Source organism: Glandiceps talaboti, chromosome 9 (assembly GCF_964340395.1).
Source record: "Glandiceps talaboti chromosome 9, keGlaTala1.1, whole genome shotgun sequence".
Taxonomy (NCBI): Eukaryota; Metazoa; Hemichordata; class Enteropneusta; family Spengelidae; genus Glandiceps; species Glandiceps talaboti.
The window spans coordinates 26,357,725-26,367,833 of record NC_135557.1 but is presented as its reverse complement, the minus strand read 5'-3'; the positions used below and the strand labels follow the sequence as shown (position 1 = coordinate 26,367,833).

The following is a 10,109-nucleotide window of genomic DNA, read 5'->3' as shown; positions in this document are numbered from 1 at the left end:
ATCATTTCAGAACGAGGTCATTTCCTAAACCTTTTTCGTCTCTTTTTTTCAAATCAAATTCTCGAGGATGCTGTTGACGAGATCCGCAACTCATGCAGTCCTTTAAAACTACAAAATGCAGACCACATGGTCGGGGGGGGGGGGGGGGGGAAACAGCATTTTTATCATGATTTCCCGGATTTCTAATATAATTGTTTTATTGTTTTTCTGTACATTTAAAAGAAGTTTTAAATATTGCCATCATAGCTATTATTTCCTCTAACTGTCTTGTAGTGTTTCCTATCGTTATCGCTGTCTTATCAGCGTTTATCAACTTGCTGATGCAATGCAATATGCCAGAAATGGACCCTGTGTGTAGACTACAAATCGGTGATGATTTAAATGAATACAAGATCATCTTACATCATATATGTATATATGTATGTATGTATGTATGTATGTATGTGTATGTATGTATGTATGTATGTATGTATGTATGTATGTATGTATATGTATGTATGTGTATGTATGTATGTATGTATGTATGTATGTATGTATGTATGTATGTATGTATGTATGTATGTATATGTATGTATGTATGTATGTATGTATGTATGTATGCATGCATGCATGCATGCATGCATGCATGCATGCATGTATGTATGTATGTATGTATGTATGTATGTATGTATGTATGTATGTATGCATGTATGAATGTATGTATGTATGCATGTATGTATGTATGTATGTATGTATGTATGTATGTATGTATGTATGTATGTATGTATGTATGTATGTACGTACGTAATAACTAAAATACTAACTAGTCGTTTTGGGTGGAGATATTTTCCTTGTGTACGTACGTAATAACTAAAATACTAACGTCGTTTTGGTGGAGATATTCTCCTTGTCATACATATTATGTTGTAAAATCATGTTTCGAAAATGTGTCGAACATTTGTTTTGAAACCTGCCCCAGCTGGAAATGGGACATATTTTCATAGATATATTATGTACAATTGGTCAATTACCTATCAAAAGATAGTTCTATCTGTTAATTAGTGGTCAACATTATCCGTAGGCAGTGTAGCCGCAAATACTAAACATCGTATTATTTAACATGAGACCCGCTTTTTCGTTTGAGACTAGCATCGGAAATCACCGTCACGAATGTTTTACCTAGCCAGTCCAATAAATCTATACAATATAGTCACTGCAACAACTGACGTCACACCATGCTTTATTACTAATATTAGAAGTAAAGCCCATGCTGATCTTTAGAACACTCAAACCGGAATTGACGATAATAGAAAAGTCTGTTGATGTTCTGTCATCCATGACACTTTTAAATAAAGTTTATGAAATTCATGAATATTCTGGATTTAACACCTTGCGGAATATTGTCATTATGTGATAGGGCTTTGAATATCGTGACAACGAGTCACTTTCATGACAATGAACAGGTGCTTACAAAATTTACATGTAGCTTAAGCTTATTATTACAACTCAGGTGTATCTCGTAGATGCCGTTACTCATATGTGCTCTCGTTGTTGTGTGTACATGAGTGCGTACACCTGAGGGAAGCATGACGGGGAAATCGCCAATACAGTGACGAGACCACAAACCATTTTGGATTCTTCCAGTTACATATATCTTCATTATAGGGGATGTACATATTATGGTGTACATAGACGACAAGAAACATACTTGAAAGTCAACACATGTTTCTCGAAAGGACAACACGAGGCATTCCGGAATAACTATAATATATACATCCCATCGGCTGCACAAAGATTCTATCTCTATACGAGCATGTGGTTGTATTATTTACCAAAAGAGAATTTCAACCAGCTTTGAATTCTAGAGCAACATGTCTCCTGGATGCTTATCTGTATAAGGTTTGTGCAGTTTTGTTTTCAACAAATCTCTTGTAGATATGTACATATGTATTTATTTCACTCATTGTACGCCATGAAATTAGGTTGTTTGTCTTAGATTACCAGGACCATGGACTAGATTATTTCCAAGTGGACAATAATTGTTTCTTTTTCTTATTTTCGTAAACCATCGTCATCATCTTTAATGTTTCTGATGAAATGAAGTCCAATTCCAAGTCTAACAGTAAAGCAACTTACCTGTACATCTTATCGGCCCTGATCTTGGCGCCCTCTCGCGACAGTTTTTCCCCACAGATGATTGAAAATTTAGTAAATAGGCTAAATGAATGTCAATTCTTACAAGAAAAGTTGTTTGCGTTAAAGCAGTGACATATTTGTATATATTTAATTGATAGCTGAGTTTCATATAATCATACTTTTTTGGTGTTTCATTGACCTGTGAAATTGATAGTCTCTGAAGGATCTACTTTGAGCATTTGATCTGCAAAAAATAGACCTGTGGATATCATAAAATTCGTCTGTCACGTAGACAGCTGAACTGTCCAGTAAACTAAAATAGTGCGCCCCCATCGCTCATCGACATATGTTTGAAAGCAGCCAATTATAGTAGCATCCATATGCCGGGGATTTGGTTTAAACAAAACTTATTTTTCACGTGTAAGACAAGTTAGCCAAAGACAACTTTAGTCAAATGTAACCATACAAGGTAGCGACGCCCATTTGTACTATGTATTTTGGAACGGGAAATTCAATCGCTTAATTGCTTCTAGCCTCCGATCCCTGATTAAATCGTGCTTAACAATTCTTTAAATATTATGCACTACAAACTTTGGAGACATGCTGTAAGATATATGACTCCTTGAACATACCAAATGTGTTATGCACTACATTGATTTCTTGGGATTATATATTTATCACATAATAATCTTTTTAAAAATATTTTTTCAACAGTTTTGGATCGAATTTTATGAAAACTGAAAGGGACTTATTTTTCACCACATAGCAAAACACTGCGTTCGACGGCTATGTAAGCTTACCATTGCTCCATAAATATTGCCATAATCTACATGATTTTTCGATAAAATATATCAAATCTATTAAATATAAATAAAGGAACCCCTCCGCACAAAACTCATGCCACCCAAGGATGTATGTAATGTGTGTATTTACGTTTCGAAAGTACATTATGATCGTGATCGTAGCGTGGGCGAAAAAAGTTCCGGTAGAACAGGGGTGATATGCTCTGAAATCACCCCCTGTTTGACGTCACACAGTAGAAGATGTGCACGTATTTCATATCATAATTATCATATCATACATGTATATCATATCATATCATATCATATCATATATTATATTATATTATATTATATTATATTATATTATATTATATTATATTATATTATATACTGTAACTATTCTATGACACTGCGTCTGTAGTTCACTGAATGATTCTTTATGTACTGTAACTATTCTATGACACTGCATCTGTAGTTCACTGAATGTGATTAATTCTTTATGTACTGTAACTATTCAACATTGTAAAACGGGTACAAAGAATTTTCCTAGCTAAGAACGCATGTCCATTTTACACCTGATTATAAACAATACTGGTATCTAGTTATATTTTGCTCATCAACTTACAAGAGAAAATGCTGTTTGTTTCATGTTTCATACTAATCTATCACCACATCTGGACTATGATAAAAGTAATGTATGTAAATGTAGAAATGTATGAAAAGGACTGATAAAAATGTAAGCTTTGAAATAGATAACCAACACTTGAAGATTACGATATAAAGTTTATTAACATTTGCTGGGAAAATAGAAACCCAAAATAGATTACAAGGTGTTAACAAATACAAGTAACAAATACAAGTAACAAGTAACAAGTAACAAGTAATAAGTAACAAGTAACAAATATCAAGTAACAAGTAACAAATAACAAGTAACAAGTAATAAGAAACAAGTAACAAATATCAAGTAACAAGTAACAAATAACAAGTATCAAGTAACAAGTAACAAATACAAGTAACAAATATCAAGTAACAAGTAACAAGTAACAAATATCAAGTAACAAGTAACAAGTAACAAATACAAGTAACAAGTAACAAGTAACAAATATCAAGTAACAAGTAACAAGTAACAAATATCAAGTAACAAGTAACAAGTAACAAGTAACAAGTAACAAATATCAAGTAATAAGAAACAAATATCAAGTAATAAGAAACAAGTAACAAATATCAAGTAACAAGTAACAAGTAACAAGTAACAAGTAACAAATATCAAGTAACAAGTAACAAGTAACAAATATCAAGTAACAAGCAACAAATATCAAGTAACAAGTAACAAATATCAAGTATCAAGTAACAAGTAACAAGTAACAAGTAACAAGTAACACAATCATTGTATGCAGTAGTGTCCATTTCTTGGTGACTACCTTTTGGGTAGGTCAGACTCAGAACATTCTTAACTATCTTATTTTGCAAACTATACATGGGTGCCCCCGAGAATCCATTTTACATATTCCCAGCTGGAAATCCTAGATATTCTCGAAACACTTTTGAAAGATGATGTCAGACTGGCTTATGGTGGGATGAAAAAGTTTGCTAAAATACATAGATAGATAGATACATTAATTACCTCAAAGACAAAGAACACACCTTTTTTCACCTCTTCTTCCTCTAAGGGCACCCGTACTTAACAATGGATTGATTGGTTGGTCGGTCGGTCGGTCGGTTGGTCGGTCCGGTGGTCGGTCGGTTGGTCGGTCGGTCGGTCAAAATATATAAGAAACTTTGAACCATTTGTTCTATTAAATCAAAATATTACATTTAGTAATAAACGAGGATTTTAGCTCAGATACGCGCTCGAGGCTTACCATCTGACAACCACTGACGTTGTAATTTTTTTGTAATCCTGCCGTAAAGGGCGCCATAATGAAGAAAGACCGTCCTAAGGGACCGGTCAGTTTCTCCAGCCTGGGGGGGGGGGGCGGTGGATTCTTAAATCGGACCGACAAAAAGTCACTGACCCCCCCTATCTGTAAAAGCAAAAACAGGCTGACCCCCCCTATCACTTAATTCTAAAACATGATGACCCCCCCCCCCCCATATATAATATTCGTATGACAGGTATTTTTTTATCGTGACTCAGTGTGGACTGCTTGACTGTCTTGCATCTACTTTATAAGATCCCGGGTTAGCACTATCATATTTATAATTATTGACTATACAGGGTAAATATATTCGAAAAGGAGTTTAATAGCATCTTGGCAGTGAAGGGTAGGAAAGCTTGAGAAGGGAATATGTACATCTCTTATGGGGGTCCTAGGGGGTCTCCCCCTAGAAGCCCAGGAGGTTTTTAACTCTGAAAAGTCAATTTTGAGACTATTCAGACATTTTCAGAAAATAATTTCCAAGCTTTCAAGACAGCACCAACATGTAAAATGCAACTACATAAGGTTGAAATTTTTTTGAAATATAGTTTGATAGGATCTTGACAGTAAGAGGTAGGGGGAAGATCTTGAGACTAGGATGTGTACACCTCATGTGGGGGGGTCCTAGGGTGTCTCCCCCTAGAAGCCCTGGAGGTTTTGAACTCTGAAAAGTCAATTTTGAGACTATTCAGACCCTTTCAGACAATAATTTCCAAGCCTTACAAGACAACACCAACATGTTAAAAGCAACTACATAGGGTTGAAATACTTTTGAAATATACTTTGATAGCATCTTGACAGTAAGAGGGGAAGAGCTTGAGACTGGGATATGTCCACCTCATGTGGGGGGGGGGGGTCTGAGGGGGTCTCCCTCTAGAAACCCTGGAGGATTTTTACTCTTAAAGCCAATATTTAGGCTATTCAGACCCTTTCAAGCAATAACTTAATCCATGCTTTACAAGACAGCAAGTATCAGAAACTATTCTTTATAACTTACACTAAGGGTTGAAATATGTTCTTAAAAAGTTTAAATGGCATCATTATATACATGTAGTAAAGGTCAGCACATCTATAATGGTAGTATCATTGGTAGGGGAGATTTGGAGTTTAAGGCAATTTTAGACTATCTTGGCAAACGTTTCAGATCTTGAAAAGACAATATCATATCAAATTAGAATAGGGTGAAAATATTTAAGAAAAGTTTAATACCATTATGACAGTAAAAAGGTTGTTGGTGCATCTGATTGTTGGTTGAATGTATGAGTGACCTCTGGGGGTGAGGGAGTCCTTGGGGTTTTCCCCTGGCAGATCTGGAGTTTTTTGCTTGAGATACTAAGGCAATGTTTAGGTTATCATAACCTTTGAGGTAATATTTCCAAGCTTCGAAAAGCTAAACATAAAACGTTTTTAAATGAGTTTCTCATATCACATAAAATGGACACGTAACATTTGTATATAGGGGCATTGATATTGCATGTATAATAAAGTCACCGGTATGTTAGAGAACTTTAGGTGGTCATACCTAGTGTATAATAGTAACTGGAATCTGATGAGATGTGGTGATTTGTAGTGTCAATAGCATGATGAGTAGAACAATTTAGATTAACTTCATTTATAAACTATCTATGAAAATTACCATTACGAAACCTTCAAGTTCACTTTTGCCCCAAACTGCAATATAAGTGAAGCATTGATTGTGAAACAGCCAAGCATTTACATTACATGTTCTGTAACTAGTGTGGTAACTAGGTAATACCGGTACATGTACAATGTATATGAATATGTATAGTTAGGTTTGAACTAATAAGTAATGTTAAAGAATTCATGTAAGAAACAGGGACAAGAACAAATATTGACATGTACTACATTTCAGACAAGGCTATATGCCATTGTAGAAAGGATTTTTTTCTTCCATCACAATCTAAAACACAATGACCCCCCCCCCTTCCACAATTTTCAAAACAGCATGACCCCCCCTACTGCCAATTTCAAAAACAGGGTGACCCCCCTACCAATCCACCGCCCCCCCCCCCCAGGCCGAAGAAACTGACCGGTCCCTAAGAAACAAGACATAATATCACTTGTTGTCATTAAAATTCAACAACATCAACATCAACAAAAACAAAAACGTAACACAACGATTTCACCCTTTACACTCGTTGTTTGCGTTGTTTGACATGACACAGTGTCAAAACTCAACATATCACATTCATCGTTGTTTGACATGACACAGTCTCAAAACCCAACACATCAAACTCATCCTTGTTTGACATGACAGTGTCAAAACCCAACACACCACATTCATTCTTGTTTGACATGACAGTGTCAAAACCCAACACACCACACTCATTCTTGTTTGACATGACACAATGTCAAAACCCAACACACCACACTCATCCTTGTTTGACATGACACAGTGTCAAAACCCAACATATCACATTCATTCTTGTTTGACATGACACAGTGTCAAAACCCAACACATCACACTCATCCTTGTTTGACATGACACAGTGTCAAAGCCCAACATATCACATTCATTCTTGTTTGACATGACACAGTGTCAAAACCCAACATATCACATTCATCCTTGTTTGACATGACACAGTGTCAAACCCAACATATCAAACTCATTCTTGTTTGACATGACAGTGTAAAAACCCAACACATCACTTGTGTAGTCTTATGACACCAATCAGACTGGAGTAAATGTTAATGTCTTTGTACTTTCTGAAATGAATCAATTGTTCATTTTATAAACCCTAAAATGTGCTAAATGACAATTGACTATAACAATCATCAAAATATTGAACATTTCATATCCTTGTGGTTTATCCACAGTTTATCTTTAAGTCCACAAAATAGTTCTATGTGTAGACGACCATAGTCAACGTCCCATCTGTTTTGAAAGATAGAAACTTCGATCATGGAATTAGTTGAAATACGGACAACATTCCCGGCGAATATGGGGATAACACCCTATCGTGAGTGACAATCAGCTTAGGAGGTGTATCCATGGTGACAGTCAGACCACGTGGCCACAATAACAATTCTCCACCACAGTTGATTGCATTGCATCTCATGGTCTCCGTGGAGATCATGAAAATTCCATAATTGCTACAAACGAAGATGTTGTCTTGATGATCGACTGCCAAGCCTCTGGGAGGAATATATAACTGATCCTCTAGTCTGACCTCATTAAGATACATTCCCTCCCGTGTAAGCACCTGAATACGATTATTGCCAGTGTCCGAAACAACAATATCGTCTCGCGAGTTCACAGCTAGTAACCACGGATGGATTAGTTGTCCAGGCCCGTCACCGTGTCCACTTATATTACTATCGTAGTTCCCATTAGGACCATAAACCCGTATGCAATGTCTATCCCAGTCACTAACCAGAATAATACCATCTGACGTCACAGCTACCCCACATGGCCACACTAATTCCCTTTTACCAAAGTCCAGTTTCGTAGCACCATCATGACCAGAAATGACAACAACCCTTTTGTTTCTGGTGTCAATAACAACTATATCACCTTGTGGAGTAGTAGCCATTGGTCCAGGAATAAATCCATATTCACCCAAGACATTGAAATGGCGTTTATAATTTCCATCGTCGTGGAATACAACTATCCGTCTAGATTTCTCGTCACTGACAGCGATACTTCCATCCCTCGTCAACACAACACTGCTTGGACATTGTAAATGCATTTCATGGTACTTTATCACACTTACACTCATTATCTTCTCCATTCTGAGAGTCCTAGAATGTGAGTTAGCCATTGCAAGTCTACGTTCTCTACCGGTGTGAATGCGTGGTACTTGGAGTCTTCTAACTATAATGTGAGACGACGAAGATCGCATATCAACATTACTTGCATTGTTATTACTCAACGCTAACGGTACTGCCTTATGTGTGTCCGGTAAATCAAGGCTTTGATGATAAGACATTAACCTACTACGTGCTGTTTTATCTCTCTTACTTTTAGCACCGTGTTGTAACTTATCCTCGGATTTTCCCTTTGTATTACGAATGTCTTCATATTTCTTCTCACCGTTAAAATCGACGCGTGGAAGATGTTTTGTAACTTCTTCATTTCCAAGGTGAACAAAACGGGCTGTTTTGGAACCAGGGTGAAGATGACGGGCTGTTCTTGAGCCGTGTAAACTCGATGACCGGAATTCCTTTGTGTGTAAACTTTCTGTTCTCGGAAGAGTTTGCTGGACAGGCATGCTTCTCCATTGGCGCATACGAGCTATTTTCTCATTCCGTATCATTACCATTGTTTTATCGCTAGGCTTGACTTGTTCGTGTTTATCACAGACCGACGTCTCCTTCAATTTATGACTTCTATCCATTGGTAACTGCATGCCATTCCCGTCCTTAATTGTTGTAAGTTTTGACATCATTTCATTGACAACAATTCTAACACTCAGAGACGTGGCTCCAAAATTTCAATCTCAAGAGAAAAACTGTCGACGGAATGGTGAATAACAACCTTCTAATGCTGTCCTCCCTTTGAAGTTAAACACAAATTCTGAAGCCAGTGCGACGCCAGTTACAAACAGTCTAATACACATTAGACAAAGTATATGTGTATAATATTAGTGGTAATTTCATATCCTGATCATTAGCTTACAACCCGTCACAGGTTGTACGCATCACATACACCCTTTCTTCTTTCCGCTAACACTGAAAAACACCGGTGATGATAAACAGCCGTCTACGAGCACTGCTTGCAACCTGCCTTATATCCATCATGTGTCTTTGCGTGATTCCTTTGATTTCCGCCGTACTTCCAAACCTTCCATTCGGTCTCCTAATATTAAAAAGGAGAAAAGCAATTTAAGTAATGTCAATAGAATTCTATACATAGCAATAATTAGAGAGCGGTATTTTGCAAAATAACAAAGATAGAAAACCCACCATTTATCTGAGATGAAGAATCAAAACAGACACAATGTCCGAACGTCTGACTTGGTATCTTTGTATTGCCATAGCAACACTACAGAATCGGAATGATCACCCGATCTTGTATGGTTGTGCGTTTTTATCGCATTTAAGTCGTGACGTTATTGTGACACAGAGCCGTTCGTAATGAAGGCATAGTGAAGTACAGTAAACATTTAGAATTTTTAGATTTACGGGTAATAGCTTTGGGAGATTATCTTACTGTGATATGTTATTGTATGTATGTTTATCACATAAAATAATGACTGCACTCAGAACTTGAAAATGGACAAAGTGCATTATTGTGATCCCTGATCACTACAATTCAAAAGTAGAAATCAAT

The 10,109-nt window shown here is 36.5% G+C and overlaps 1 protein-coding gene across 1 annotated transcript in view; it reads left to right on the top strand.

The window, feature by feature from the left end:
- Nucleotides 1-1,774: 1,774 nt before the first annotated feature.
- LOC144439699 (sulfotransferase 1B1-like) overlaps nucleotides 1,775-10,109 on the top strand; it is an 84,638-nt gene continuing 76,303 nt past the window's right edge. The window contains exon 1 of the mRNA XM_078128935.1: nucleotides 1,775-1,878. The gene's annotated coding sequence lies outside the window, so the exon portion shown is untranslated. The remainder of the gene's footprint in view (nucleotides 1,879-10,109) is intronic.